The sequence below is a fragment of the Oryctolagus cuniculus genome, chromosome 12 (genome assembly GCF_964237555.1).
Source record: "Oryctolagus cuniculus chromosome 12, mOryCun1.1, whole genome shotgun sequence".
Taxonomy (NCBI): domain Eukaryota; kingdom Metazoa; phylum Chordata; class Mammalia; order Lagomorpha; family Leporidae; genus Oryctolagus; species Oryctolagus cuniculus.
The window spans coordinates 14212702-14227586 of NC_091443.1; the positions used below are offsets into that span (position 1 = coordinate 14212702).

The 14885-nt window shown below is 53.0% G+C and overlaps 1 long non-coding RNA gene, 5 other non-coding genes and 3 pseudogenes across 55 annotated transcripts in view; all 9 read left to right on the forward strand.

The window, feature by feature from the left end:
• LOC103351270 (uncharacterized) overlaps nucleotides 1–14885 on the forward strand; it is a 235567-nt gene that overhangs the window by 24753 nt on the left and 195929 nt on the right. For 44 of the 50 annotated variants that reach the window (XR_011380615.1, XR_011380616.1, XR_011380617.1 and 41 more), the window contains 8 exons: nucleotides 357–402; nucleotides 2041–5997; nucleotides 6382–6426; nucleotides 8129–8243; nucleotides 8629–8673; nucleotides 9894–10022; nucleotides 11098–11226; nucleotides 11604–11648. This is a non-coding gene — a long non-coding RNA (uncharacterized lncRNA). Of the gene's footprint in view, nucleotides 1–356; nucleotides 403–2040; nucleotides 5998–6381; nucleotides 6427–8128; nucleotides 8244–8628; nucleotides 8674–9893; nucleotides 10023–11097; nucleotides 11227–11576; nucleotides 11649–14885 lie in introns of all 50 variants that reach the window. The other 6 variants (XR_011380610.1, XR_011380586.1, XR_011380591.1 and 3 more) reach the window with 5 other exon arrangements.
• Nucleotides 30–110, forward strand: LOC127483951 (small nucleolar RNA SNORD115). Its single transcript, XR_007910742.1, has one exon. It is a non-coding gene; the product is annotated as a small nucleolar RNA SNORD115 (small nucleolar RNA).
• LOC127483935 (small nucleolar RNA SNORD115) lies at nucleotides 2233–2313 on the forward strand. The gene has a single exon (XR_007910726.1). It is a non-coding gene; the product is annotated as a small nucleolar RNA SNORD115 (small nucleolar RNA).
• Nucleotides 4246–4326, forward strand: LOC127483956 (small nucleolar RNA SNORD115). The gene has a single exon (XR_007910747.1). It is a non-coding gene; the product is annotated as a small nucleolar RNA SNORD115 (small nucleolar RNA).
• Nucleotides 6065–6137, forward strand: LOC127483987 (small nucleolar RNA SNORD115; annotated as a pseudogene).
• Nucleotides 8315–8395, forward strand: LOC127483914 (small nucleolar RNA SNORD115). The gene has a single exon (XR_007910705.1). It is a non-coding gene; the product is annotated as a small nucleolar RNA SNORD115 (small nucleolar RNA).
• Nucleotides 10094–10158, forward strand: LOC127483986 (small nucleolar RNA SNORD115; annotated as a pseudogene).
• On the forward strand, nucleotides 11275–11355 carry LOC127483933 (small nucleolar RNA SNORD115). Its single transcript, XR_007910724.1, has one exon. It is a non-coding gene; the product is annotated as a small nucleolar RNA SNORD115 (small nucleolar RNA).
• On the forward strand, nucleotides 13409–13483 carry LOC127483978 (small nucleolar RNA SNORD115; annotated as a pseudogene).

A 14885-nucleotide genomic window follows, 5' to 3' on the forward strand; every position in this document is an offset into this window, starting at 1 on the left:
TGGGATAGCGCCAGGGATTTTCTGGGGTTGAGTCGATGATGAGACCTCATACTGTCTCGAAAAAATATGATGACTTAAAAATCATGCTCAATAGGGTTATGCTGAGGCCCAGCCTAGTGACTGTGGTGCAAGAGGACTTTGGGGTAACCAGGTGCCTTCCAGAGGAGGGGACCCTGGGGACTGCAGACATTTTGACCCCCTGAGCCTGGTTGAGGCCCACGTAAATGAGCGGCTGCTCATGCTGGATGCAGCCCAAGCTCCTTCCTCCTTGGGCATGGTGTGTGCTTCCTGCCGTCTAGCAGGGCAGCACTGGGGGCTTCTTTCTCAGCTCCTTTTTTCCCCTTCTTTTTTTTTAGTGGGACAAGCTGCCTGGTGAAGGCACCCTTTGACCTGGGCTTCTAGGTGAGTGGTTAGAGGATTATTGCTGGGCCTGTGTGGGGCAACAGGTGGTCTGGGCAGGTTATCTAATGGGAGCCTGAGTGGTCTCCTGGAAACACTAGAAGGCAACCTCAGGCAGTGCTGTGAGTGATATGTGCCTTTCTAGGCTCTGAGGAGCAGAACGACTCACCTGGCCCCCTGGCCTGGTGCAGGGGCAAAGAATTGAATAGAAATGTTTCTTGAGGGAGGGTTCACATGGGCCAGTGCTTTCACTTGTCCAAGGTGGGTTGCAGCAGCTCTGAGTTGCCTTACTCATGTGACCAGAAGTGGGCAGACACTAGAGATCAGCCCTCTGAACAGGGCATAGATCATATTCCCTGGGAGACCTGGGCGGAGGACTAAACCGAAGCAGTGAGGGAGTTTTGGTGGGGAAGCCAACTCTGCAGGTGCTTGGAAGCCTGGGAGCTTTACATGGATCATGGGGCCGCTGGAGCCCAGGCTGCAGGAATGCTCTGGCCAGTACACATTAGGGGGATGCTGACACACAGGCCATGGTGCTATAGGGTGGTCTCATCTCCACTGCTAACCTCAGTCAGTGACTTGTGTTTGTGGCCCAGAGGGGTCCTAAACCTGAGTTGAGCCCAGTAATAATGACAAAGCCCCTCCTGGGCCCAGGCTTCTTCTCTGCCATGGGAGGTTTCCTGTTCCAAAGTGAGGAGTAGGCCATGGCCCAGCCCCATGCCTGTACCCCATATCTGGGATATGTACATGACTGCACCAAAGGAGGAACACAAAGGAGGAATGTGTCTCTAGGGGACACAGTCTGAGCTCCCAGGATCAAGTGTGCACATGCAGCCTGGCCCTTAGTGTTAGCTATGGTAAGTTAGGGCCCCAAGGAAACCTTCTTGGATGTGTGTCACGTCACCAGTCTCAGATACCAAGGCTGTGCTAGCACTTGCTTGTTCACCCTGCAGGGTGGTGCCAGGTACATGCATTCCCCACAGCTTGCCTGCTACAGGCCCTGTGTTCATAGACCACATGGGTAGATTTCTGAAAGCCTGGAGCCCAGCAAGGATGCCAGATGCCAAGGACCCTGCTGGGCCTAGGCTCCTGCTCCTCCATGGGAGGGAGAAATTCCCCATGGGAGGAGTGGGCCATGTATGGTTCTGCAGTAGGCAGTGATTAGAAAAGGAAATGTCTCTGGTGGGCACATCCCAAGCTGCTGGTATGAAGTGTGTACATGCAGCCTGCACTTGAGCACCCAGGCATGGTCAGAATGGTGTTTTAGATCCAGAGCCCCACAGTGCCTCCTTGGGTGCCTTTCATGTGACCTATCCTCTGGGCCAATGTGTGCCAGTTCTTGGTTGTCCAGCCTATGTCCTGACCAGGACCTTGGGGTCAAAGGCAGAAAGAAGCAATGGGAGTAGCCCCTTCTAGCTACCAGGGTGGCCCAGCCTGAGTGAGCCTCTCTGGTCCCATGCCCAATAGACCCAGAAGTTTGTGGATAATAGGGGTGGAGCTTGCCAGACCCTGCACACCAACATGGGTGGCCTCCTGGATAGCCTCACCTGGGCTGGTGGGGAAGAAAGCACACTCTGGAACCAATGTTCCTGGAGCCTGACTCTGCTGTCTATTCATACCTTACCTGTTCCTGTCCCACAGATGATGTCAGCGAGGAAGGCCCTGTGGGTTCCTGTGCCCCTGGAGAAAGAGCTGTGCTCAAGGTCTCAGCAGCCCATGAGCTGCTTGTGCCAACCCCATTGGCAGTCCCTGACTTGCCAAGGTAAGCCAATCCATCCAGGCTCTAGAGGTGAGACAAGGCAATCCATATCCCATGATGTGGTTCCTCTGGTTGGGTCGATGATGAGACCTCATACTGTCTTGAAGAGAGATGATGACTAAAAAATCATGCTCAACAGGATTACGCTGAGTCCCAGCCTAGTGACAGTGGGTCAAGAGGACCTTGGGGTAAACAAGTGCCTTCCAGGGGAGGAACCCTGGGGACTGGTGAATTTGAGACCCCTCATGCCATGATGTGGTCCCCAGGCAGGAGAGGCTGCTCATGGAGAATGTACCCAAGCTCCATCTTCCTTTGGTATGGTGTATACTCGCTGCTATCCAAGGTGTGGGCTGCACTGGGGGCTCTGTTCTCAGGTCCTTTCATCCCCTTCTGCCTTTCAGGGAAAAGTGTGGACTGGCCACGCACCCTTTCATCAGGGGTACCTCGTGAGTGGATGGACTGTGTCATTCGGCCTGTGTGGGTCAGCAGGAGTTCTGGACAAGTCACCTTATGCAAGTGTGAGGTGTGAACCCACAGAGATTTAGGAAGGCAGACTCTGGCCATGTTCCTGACTGAGCTGTGCCCATCTTGGACTCTGAGGTCCTTACTTGAAACCCGGGCCTGGAGAGGGGGTAAAGCAAGGAATATCAGTGATTTCTGTGGGAGGATTCACATGGGGTCAGTCCCCCCATTTGCCACTGGTTGGCTACGGCCACCCTGGATTGCCTTGCTGTATAGCCAGAATTGGGTGGACACTGTGGATCAGGCCTCTGTGCAAGGCATGATTTTAGTTTAAGTAGAAGGCCTGGGTTCAAGTTACCATGGCAGGGAGGAAGGTTTGGCAGGCTGCCACTTTGCTGTTGCCTGGCAAGTGGGATTTTCACATGGTTCCCATGTCAGAGAGAACCTAAGACCCAGAGACACTTTGGGCAATGCATGTCCAGGGTTTGCCAACATGTGGGGCAGGGCACTTTCAGGGTGATGCCAGGCACACAACATCCCACTACTTTTCTCATCCATGGACTGGTGTTCGCAGACCACATAGGTGGACTTCAGACTGAGTTGAGCTCAGCAAGGATGCCATGGACCCTCCTGATCTAGGGCTCCTACTCCTCCACAGGAGACAGCAAGAAGTGATCCAGTCCGATGCCTGTAATACATCTTTCAGTTGTGTATGTGACACTTTTGGCAGCGACTATTGGAGGAAGTTGTCTCCATGGGGGATGGCCTGGACTCAGAATGCACTGTGTTCATGCAGCCTGCACCTTAGCATAAGGGCATGTCTAGTGATGCCATGTTCGTAGTTCCAGGGCTCCGTGAGGGTGCTTCTTGAATATGTCTGTTTGGAATTGTCCTCTCATACTTAGGTTTAGTCATTGCCTGCCTGTACAATCCGGTTCCTTATCAGGACCTGGGTATCAGAGGCAAGAAGGAGCTGGAAGTAGGCGCTTCCAGCAGAACGATTCTATCCAAGTGGATTTCTCTGTCCCAGTGACCACAATGCCCAGTAGTTTTGCAGGCCAGGTGGGTGGAACTTGAGTGACCCACCACAGCTACAGGATGTGCCTCCTGTAGCCAGTGTTCTGGAGACAAGATTGTTCCTGAGCTTGGTTGGCCTGCTCAGATCCCAGGTATGACTTTCAGGCAGGGTGCCAGAAAAAGGGGTAGCAGTAGCCCCTCTGGACACGTGAGGTGGACTAAGTGGGTCTATCTGGTCCAGTGACCACCAGGCCCAACTGTTTGTGGGTAAGGTGAGAGAAGTTTTCCCAATACTCCATACCAACGTGGGTGGCCTCCTGGATAGTCAACCATATGCCCATGGGGTTAAAGCATTCTCTGGAACCAGTGTACTCAGAGCTTATCCCAGCTCTCTTATTCTCACCAGACCCCCTTCCTGTCCCACAGATTATGTCTACAAAGGTTCCAGTGCCACAGATGCAAGGGCTGTGGTCCAGATCTCAGCAGCCCATGAGACCCTGCTTTCCCATTGGCAAAGGAAACATTTATGACTCTCCAAGATAGCCAATACATCAGGGCCCTTGAGTGGAATGAGGCTGGTGGGATCATATATTGTGGTTCCTGGGGTTAGGTTGATGATGAGACCTCATACTGTCTCGAATAGAGATGATGACTTAAAAATCAGGCTCAATAGGATTATGATGAGACCCAGCCTAGTGACAGTGCTGCAAGAGGACCTTGGGGTAAGCAGGTCCCTCGCAAGGGAGGAGACCCTGGAGACAAGAGATGTTTTGGATCCCCAGGCCAGGTTGAGGTACAACAGAAGGAGCAGCTGCTCATGATGGATGCATCCCAAGCTCCTTCCTCCTTGGTTTGGTGTCTGCTCTCTGCTGGCTGAGTTGTGAGGACCTGCTGGGTGTTCCACTTTCAGCTCCATTCTATTCCTTGTGTCTTTTAGTGAGATGAGCAACCAGGCGGGGCACCCTTGCTCCTAGGTTCTGGGTGAGTGGATAGAAAATGTCATTGAGGGGGTGTGCAAAATGGTATCTGGTAGGGTCACTGGATGAGAGTCTGAGTGGTGGACTCCTGGAGACTCTAGAAGGCAGCCTCAGGCAGGGCTCCTAAGTAAGCTGTGCCTCTTTAGGCTCTGAAGTGAAAAACGAGTTGCCTGGACCCCTGGCCTGGTGTAGGGCAAAGTGAGGAATGGAAAAGGTTCCTGAGGGAGGGTTCACATAGGGCCAATGCCTTTAGTTGCCCCTAAGTGGGCTACAGTAGCTCTGCATTGCCTTGGTCATGTGACTGGAAGTAGACGCGCACTGGGTACAGGCCTCTGAGCACAGCAGTGACCACTGGGAGCCTGGGCTGAGGGTCACACCAGGTCAGTGAGAGACAATTGATGGGACAACCAGCTCTGCAGGTGCCTGGAAGCCCGAGAATCTCATGTGGGTCATGGAGCCACTGGAGCCTAGGCTGCAGGAATGCTCTGGCCAGTGCCCAGAAGGAGGATGCCAACCCTCAAGTTGAGGCACTTGTAGAGTGATGCCAGTCATGCCCCATTTCCCCTGCATGCTTCAGCCAGGGCTTTGTGTTTTCAGGCCACATGGGTGGGACTTGGCCTGAGTTGAGCCCAGAAAGGGTGCCAAGGTTCCTTCTGGGCCTCGGCTTGCTCTCCTCCATGGGAGGTTCCAAGGTCCCACTGGAGAACTGGGCCATTGTCCAGCTCAATGACTATACTACATCTTTGGGATGTGTATGTGACTGCAGTGGGCAGTGACCATAGGAGGAAGATGTCTTTGGGAGGCACAACCTAAGCTTCCAGGATCCAGTGTGTGCATACAGCCTGCCCCTTGGTTCCCTGGCCTGGAATAGGAGGCTGTGTGGCCTAGGCTATGGCCCCAGACAACCTTCTTGGGTGTGTATCATGTGACCAGTCTTCAGATAACAAGGTTGTGCCAGCATTTTCTTGTTCAGCCTAGGTCCAGTCCAGTTCCTGGATCACGGGAGAAGGGTAGAATGGTGGGGAAGTCATTTCTGGCAGTGGGACCTGGCCTGAGTGGCCCCCTTGGCCTGGTTACCAATGGGCCCAGGCATTCGCAGGCAAGGTGGACGGAGCTTGCAGTTCCACCACACTGACAGGGTGGTCTCCTGGGAAGCCTCAAATAGGGTGACAGGGCCAAAGCATGCCTGGAACCAATGAACCCTACTTGCTCCTGCTGTCTATTCACACCCATCCCTGTACCTGTCCCACATAGGATGTCACCAAGGGAAGCCCCCGTGGCTTCCACTGCCCCAGGAGCAAGGGCTGTGGTCAAGGCTCCAGCTGCACAAAGAGCTAGTGGTGGAAGTCCTGTTGAAGAAGGCAATGCCTGTGACTCCCTGAGGTAAGCCAATGCATCCAGGCCCTTGACATGGGATAGCAAATGGGCTTCCATCGTGTGATTCCTGGTTGGGTAGATGATGAGACCTCATACTGTCTCAAAAAGAGATGATGACTTAAAAATCATGCTGTATTCTAAGGCCAGCCTAGTGGCAGTGGTGTAAGGACTTGGTTGCCCAATAAGCCTTCCAGGGGAGGAGATGCTGGAGAATGGAAACCTTCAGGCCCCCTAGGCAAGAATGCAGTCCCCAGGCAGGCACAGCTGCTCGTTCAGGTTCCACCAGAGCACCTTCCTCCTTGGGCTTCATTTGTGCCCCCCTTGAGCTGATGGATTGAGACAAACTGTATGCACCTTCCTCATCTCCTTTCTCCCTTTTGTGTTTTTTAGTGAGCCTGGCTGCCTGGTGGAGCATCTTTGTGCCCTGGGTCCCAGGTGAGTGGATTCTGAGGGTTCCCAAGGCATGTGCATGGGAGCAAGGGATCTGGGTAGGTGAGCTGAAGCTGGACCCAGGAGTGTACCAACAGAGACACCAGAAGGCAGCCTCAGGAAGTGCTCCTGAGTGAGCTGTGCCCCTTTGGCCACTGAAGTCCAAAACAGCGGATCTGAGCACTGGGCCAAGCTAGGAATGCAAATGTTTCCTGAAGGTAGATTCATGAGGTCCAGTGCCACCACATGGCCAGTATGGGCAGTAGCGGCTCTGGATTGGCTTGCTGGTGTAGCTGGAGGTATGGGGATAGTGTCTCTCTGTAAGGGGGAAGGTTCCATATGAGACCCTGGACCTGGACCACATCTAGGCAGGAAGGGAGGCTCTGCAGGTGCTGGGCAGCCTGGGAACTTCATTTTCATCCTAAGTACCCTCAAGCCTAGGTTGCAGGGATGCTCCAGCCAGTGCCTAGTCAGGGAGGGTGCTGACACCTGATGACGTTCCACAGTTCAGGGCACCTGCAGAATGATGCCAGGCATACCCTGCTCCACAGCTTGCCTTGTGCAGGGGCTGTCCCCATGGGTGGGCTTCCAAACTGTTGAGCCCAGCAAGGATGCCAGGGACCCTCCTGGACCCAGACTCCCTCTCTTCCATGGAGGGACCAATTCCCCATGGGAAGAGAGGGCCATGGTTCAGCCCAATGACCACACGCACCCCATGTTTGGGATGGGTGCTGTTCTGCAGGGGGCAGCAACCCAAGAGAAAGTGTCTATTCTGAGCCCCTGGGATGCAGTATGTGCATGCAACCTGCAGCAGAGTGCCAAGGCCTGGTCAGAATACCATGTTGTTAGGCCCAGGACCCCACAGGGGCCTCCTTTGCTATTTCTCATGTGACCAGTCCGCTGGTCCAAGGCTGTGCCAGGGCTGGGTTACCCCTCCAGGACCTTGGGTTCAGGAGCAGGAAGCAGCACTGCGGCACCTCCTACAAAGGCCTCATAGTCAAATGGGCATCTCTGGCCCAGTGACAAACAGGCCTGTTTGTGGGCCATGTGGGTGAGATGCCCGACATTCCACCCCGATAAGGGTGGCTTCCTGGATAGCCTCACCTGCTTCTGATGAACAATTATGGTCTCTATATTAAAAAGTAAGACTAAGTATTGCTGACTTTACAGTTTGTTATTGTGTAAAGAACCACTTCCGAGGGTGGTTACAAAGGTAACCCATGGGAAGAGCACTTCTATGAATCTGTGCTATGCTTTTTCCAAATATGTACTGAATTTATGCATTAGTAGGTGATTTCAGTTCCGTGAGTATATTTTGGGATATGTACCCATTAAAATTTTCATACTTCTGCCTGTTGTCCTTCTAGAAGGACTCACTGCTGCTGGGTGGCCTTCTCTGCCTTTCTTACAGTCAGCTGAATGAGTCCACATCTCTGGCTTGCTTGAAATTTGCTGAAGATGTTCTCATTTCCTGTTTCACTGTTTGGATTCAGTGGGGTTTTTGTGGGCTCTGTTGTGTTCATTCGCCAATTTGTACACAACTGTTGTCCTTTCCTACTATAAATAGTAAATATAGTTTGGTATCCTGTATCTTGATGTATATTAAACAATGCATCTGAAGGCTAGAAAAAAAAGCATGCTCTAGAACCAGTATACCCAGAGCCTGCCCCTGCTGTCTGCTCACACCTGACCCTCTCCATGTCCACAGATGATGTCTGTGGATTCCTGTTTCCCAGGGATAAGGGCTGTGTTCAAGGCCCCAGTGGCCTATGAATGGATTCTGCCAGCACCGTTGGTGTAGGAAACGTCCTTGACTCCCTGAGGTAAGCCAATCCATCTGAGCCCTAGAGGGAAGATGGTGCCAGTGGGATCCTGCTGTGTGGTTCCTGGGGTTGGGTCGATGATGAGACCTCACACTGTCTTGAAGAGAGATGATGACTTAAAAATCATGCTCAATAGGATTACGCTGAGGCCCAGCCTAGTGACAGTGCTGCAAAGGGACTTTGGGGTAACCAGGTGTCTTCCAGGGGAGGAGACCTGGGGACTTGAGGCCCCAAGACTGCCTAAGAAGGACACAGTCCACAGACAGGAGCTGTTGATCCTCTAGGATCTGCTGAAACTCCTTCTTCCTTGGGCTTGGTGTGTGCTCCCTGATGATTGGTGGCTATGCTCCTACCTCAGCTCCTTTCATCCCTTCATGTCTTTCAGTGAGCCTTGCTGCCTAGCGGGGAACCATTGCACCCCAGTTCCCAGGTGAGTGGATGGCTGAGGTCATGAGTCATGTGTGAGGAAACAGGGTCCTTGGCTTGTCACCTGAAGTGAGCCCCAGGAGTGGACCCATGGAGCTTCAGGAAGGCAGTGTTCCTGGGAGCTCTGTGCCCCTTGGGACTCTGAGATCCAGATCACCTTGCCTGAACACCTGGCATGGTGCATGGGCCAAGCAAGGAATGGAAGCAGTTCCTGAGGGAGTGTGGACAATGCTGCTACTCGGCCAATGTGCACTGCAAGGGTTCTGGATTGCTTTGCTCGTATGGATGGAAGTGTAAAGGCACTGGTGATCAAATCTCTTTGCAGAGGTGGAGCTCCTATTCAATTATAGGCCCTGCCCCAGGGCACACCGAGGAAGGGGAGGAGGTTTGACAAGGTACCCAGCTCTGCAGGTGCTGGGCAGCTTGGGGGCTTCACATGGGTCCCAAGGACATTGGAGCCTAGATTGCTTGGAAGCTCCAGCCAGTGTCTGGTCAATGGTATGCCAATACCTGACTTAAATGCCACAGGCCAGAGCACTTGCAATATGATGCCGGGCATGCCCCTTCCCCATGGCTATCCTTGTTAAATGTCTACATTTGAAGGCCACATGGGTGGGCTTCCAAATGAGTGGAGCCCAACAAGGATGCCAGGGACTCTCCTGGGCCTGGGTTCCATCTCCCCCATGGGAGGGACTAAATCCCCATGTTTGGGATTTATACAGTTCTGTAATGGGCAGCAACCACAGCACAAAAGTGTTTCCGGGCAGAACAGCTTGAGCTCCCAGGATGCAGTGTGTGCATACATCCTGCACCTGAGTGGCCTTGCCTGGTCAGAATGCTGTGTTGTTAGGCCCAGATCCCCACAGGGGTCTCGTTGGGTGCATCTCATACGATGAGTTCTCTGGGCCAAGGGTGTGCCAGCTCTTGGTTGTCCAGCCTGGGTCTCAACAAGGACCTTGGGGTAAAGGGCAGAAAGGAGCAGTGAGGGTATCCCCTTCAGGCTGTCAGGGTGACCAAGCCTGGGTAAGCATCTCTTGCTTCATGACCAACATACCCAGCAGTTCTTGAGTGTAGTGGGTGGAGTTTGCCTGACCCTGCACAACAAAATAGGTGGCCGCCTAGATAGCCTCACATGGGCTGATGGGGAGAAGCACACTCTGGAATCAGTGTACCCAGAGCCTGACCCTGCTGATTGCTCACACTTGACCCCTCCCTTTCCCACAGATGATGTCAGCAGAAGAAGTTCCTGTGGTTTCCTGTGCCCCAGGGTAAGAGCTGCTGTCAAGGACCCAGCAGCCCTTAAGCTGCTAGTGCAAGCCCCATAGATGTAGGAAACATCCCTGAGTGCCCAAGGTAAGTCAGTCTATCTAGGCCCTACAGGTGGCATAGAGAAATTGGCATCCCATGGTGTAGTTCCTGGGGTCAGGTCAATGATGAGACCTTTACTGTCTCGAAGAGAGATGATGACTTAGAAATCATGCTGAAGCCCAGTCTAATGACAGTGGTGCAACAGGATGTGCAAGAATTGATTTTAGATTTACTAGGAGGCCCAGGCTAAAGTTACTATGGCAGGGAGCAAGGTTTGGTGAAGAAGCCAGCTCTACTCTTGCCTGGTACCCTGGGATTTTTCACATGAATTGCAGTGCCAATGGATGCTAGGACTCAGGGACACTCTGGGCATTGCATGGTTGGAGTGTGCCAACACATGAGATAGGGCACTTTCAGGGTGATGCCAGACATGCAACATCCCACCATTGGTCTCGTCCATGGACTAGCATTTGCGGACAACAGGAGTGGGCTTCAGAATGAGTTGAGCCCAGAAAGGATGCCATGGCTCATCCTGAGCCAAGGCTCCCACTCCTCCACACCAAGGCTTGAGCCATGGTCCAGTCTGATGCCCATACCCCATCTTTGGGATGTGTATACAAAGATGGCAGGCAGCAACCATAGGAAGATGGTATCTCCAGATGTGATGACTGCCTGAGCTCCCAGGATACACTGTGTGTAAGCAACCTGCAACTGAGCACCTGGGCATGACTGGCAATGCCATTTTGATAGGCTCACAGCCACATGAAGGGCTCCTTGGGTATGTCTTTTTGGAATGGCACTCTTATGCTTAGGCCTAGTCATTGCCTAATGACTAGTCCAGTTCCTTTTCAGGACCTAGGTATCAGGGGCAGGAATGAACAGTGAGGGTAGACATTTCCAGCAGGATGATCCTATCCAAGTGACCCTCTCTGTCCCAGTGACCACAATGCCCAGCAGTTTGCAGGCCAGGTGGGTGGAACTTGAGTGACCCATCATAGCTACAGGGGTGGGCTCCTGGATAGCTTCACCTGAGCCAAGAGAGCCAAAGCATGCCCCAGAACCAGTGTATCCTAACCTGCCCAGCTCTCTGTTCACACTGGGCCCCCTTCCTGTCCCATAGATGATGTCACCAAAGGAAGATCAGTGGAATCTGGTGCCCCTGGGTCTAGTGCTATGGTCAAGGTCTCAGCATCCCATGAGCTACTGGTTCCAGTCCTGTTGGCAAAGGAAACATCCATAACTCTCCAAGGTAAGTGGAATGATGCCAGTGAGATCACATGGTATGGTTCCTGGAGTTGGGTCGATGATGAAACCTCACACTGTCTCAAAGAGAGATGATGACTTAAAAATCATGCTCAATAGGATTACGCTGAGGCCCAGCCTAGTGACAGTGGTGCAAGAGGATCTTGGGGTAACCAGGTGCCTTCCAGGGGAGGAATCCTTGGGGACTATGGACCTCGAGGGCCCCCAAATCAGGATGCAGTCCCCAGGCAGTAGGGGCTGCTCATGCAGGATGCACCAAAGCTCCATCCTCCTTGGATGTGGTATGTGCTCACTGATGTCTGAGTTCCAGGGCTGCTCTGAATGCTCCTTCCTCAGCTCTTTTCATCCCCTGATGTCCTTCAGTGAGAAGATTTACCTGGAAGAAAACCCTTGGACCTGGAGTTCTAGGTGAGTAGATGGAGGGTGTCATTGGGACTGTGTGGGTCAGCGGGTGTTCTGGGCAGGTCACCTAATGCAAGCTTGATGTGGTGACCCACAGATATTTAGGAACTCAGCTTTGGGCAGTGCTTTTTTAAAGATTTATTTATTTATTTGAAAGTCAGAGTTACACACAGAGAGAAGGAGAGGCAGAGAGGTCTTCCATCCACTGGTTCACTCCCCAGATGACCTCAACGGCCGGAGCTGTGCCAATCCAAAGCCAGGAGCCAGGAACTTCTTCTGAATCTCCCATGCTGGTGCAGGGGCCCAAGGACTTGGGCCATCTTCTAATTCTTTTCTAAGCAATAGCAGAGAGCTGGATTGGAAGTGGAGCAGCCGATACTAGAACTGGCACCCATATGGGATGCCGGCACTGCAAGCAGCAACTTTACCTGCTACGTCACAGTACCAGCCCCTGTGCAGTGCTCTTGAGTGAGCTGTGCCCTTTATGAGCTCTGAAGTGCAGATTACCTTACCCAAAACTGGCCTGGTGCAAGGGAAAAGCAAGGAATGGCAATGATTTCTGGGAGAGGGTTCATGTGGGCCAGTCCTCCAATTTGTCCTATGTTGGCTGCAGCAGCCTTGTATTGCCTTATTGTATAGCTGGAAGTGAGTAGACACAGGGAATTGGGGCTCTCTGTAAGGCTTGATTTTAGATTCAGCAGGGGGCCTGGGCTGAGGATACCCTATCAGGGAGGGAGGTTTGGTGGGACAGCTGTCGCTGCCTGTGCCTGGCAGCCTGGAGTTTCATGTAGGTCACAAGGCCTATGTATCATAGGACTCAGGGGCCCTCTAGTCAGTGCCCAATGATGGGTTTCTGACCCCCAGGCCAGGGCACCTGTACAATGGTGCCCAGCATGCTCCATCCCCACTGCTTGTCTCGACCAAGAACTGGTGGTCCCTTGCAGTGAGTGGGCTTTGGACTGAGTTGAGCCCACTAAAGATGTTAGGGCCCATCTTGGTCCCAGCTCCCACTCCTGCACAGGATGCCCCGAGGTCACATAGAAGAGTGGGCCATGGTCCAAACTAAATCCCTTTCCCTACCTTCGGGATGTGTATGGGATTTTGGTGGGCAGCTACCATGGACAGAAGCTGTCCCCGAGGTGTATAGCCTGAGCTCCTGGGAGGCAGTGTGTGCACCCAGCCTGCACCTGAGTGTTCGGGCATGGATAGAGACAGTTTTGGAAGGTTTGGGTCCCCACTGGAGAATCCTTGGGTACATTTTGTGCCAATTGTCTCTGACACTAACATAGGGCTAGTGCTTCAATTTCCAGCCCAGGTACCATTCACACTTAGGTCACAGGGAAGGAAGGAGCAGTGGCATTAGATGCTTCATTCATGGTGACCCACACTAACAGACCCCGTAGTTGTCCAGCAAGGTGGGCAGAGCTTACCCAAACCAACACACCTACAGTTGTAGCCTCCTGGAAGCCTCACCTGGGCCAACTGAGCCAGTGCACACTCTGTAACATGTGCACCTTAGCCTGCCCCTGCAGTCTGTTCGCACCTGACCCCCACTCTGTTCTACAGATGTTTTCACAAGGGAAGCCTCGGTAGGGCCTAGTATCTCATGGGCCAAGACTGTTGTTGAAGCCCCAGCAGCCCATGAGCTGGTGCTATGAGTCTGGTAGGCAAAGGAAATGCTCAGGACTGCCCAAGGTAAGCCAAACCATCAAGGCCCTTGAGATCAGTTAGAACCAAGAAATTCTCATGGTGTGGTTCCTGGAGTTGGGTTGATGATTTGCCTTTATACTGTCTTGAAGAGAGACGATGACTTCATGCTCAATAGGATTATGCTGAGGCCCAACCTCTTGACAGTGGTGCAAGAGGACCTTGGGGTAACCAGATGCCTTCCATGGGAGGAGACCCTGGGGACTGGAGACCGGACGCCCTACCCCCCCCCCTCAGACCAGAACATGGTTTACATGTAGGATCATCTACTCATGTAGGATTGGCACAAGATCCTTCTTTCTTGGGCTTGATTGTGATCCCTGCTATCTGAGTTGCGGGGCAAGGCTGGGGGCTCCTTCCTTACCTCCTTTGGGCTCCAGTATCTTTCAATGGGACCAGCTGCCTGATGGGGAACCCTTGGACCTGGGGTTCTAAGTAATGGGATGGAGGTTGTCATTGGGCCTGTGTAGGGCAGATGTGTGCTCCTCATTGGCCAACAGTTGGTGCTACACTGGCTGCTGCTTCCATAGCTCCTTTCTTCCAATTGGTTCTTTCAGTGAACCTTGTTGCCAAGTAGGACACAGTTGCTCCCCAGTTCTCAGGAGAGTAAATGTCTAGGGTCATGTGTCATGTGTTGGTGAGCAGTGTCCTTGGCGGGTCACCCAAGTGAGACTGAGGGTTGGATGCAAGGAGCTTCAGGAAGGCAGCTATGGCAGTGCTTCTGGGTGAGCTGTGATCTTTTGGGCTCTGAGGTCTACAGCACCTTGCCTGAACCCCTAGCATGGTGCAGGGGCCAAGCAAGAGATGGAAATGTTTCCTAAGAGAGGAGTCATGTGGGGCCAGTGCTGCCACTTGGCCAATGTGGGCTGCAGGTACTCTGTGTTGGCTTGCTGGTATGGGCAGAAACATGCAGGCACTGGTGATCAGGTCTTTATGTATGGGGATGGAGCTCAGATTCCATAGGAGACCCTGGCCCTCGACCACACCGAGGCAAGGAGGACAGTTTGGCAGGGCAACCAGCTCTGCAGGTGCTAGGCAGCTTGGGAGCTTCACATGGGTGGCAGGGACACTGGAGCCTAGGTTGCAAGGATGCTCCATTTGGTGCCTGGTCAGGGAGTACTGACACCTGACTTAATTTCCACAGGTCAGTGCACCTGCTGTGTGGTGCCAGGCATGCCCATTTACCACAACGTGCCCTGTCCAGGGGCTGGCATTCACAGGGCATATAGATTGGCTTCCAAATGAACTGACCCAACAGGGATGCCAGTGACCCTTTTAGTCCCAGTTTCACACTCCTCCATGGGAGGGAACAATTCCCCATGGGAGGAGTAGGCCATGTTCCAATCCATTGCCTGTACCCATGTTGGAAATATGTGTGGTTCTGAGGTAGGCAGCGACCATAGGAGGAAGTATATCTGGGGGACACAGCCTGAGCTCCCAGGAGGCAGTGTATGCATGCAGCCACAACTGAGCACTCAGGCTTGGTTGGAACACTGTGTTGTTAGGCCCAGGGCCCCAAGAGCACCTCCTTAAGTG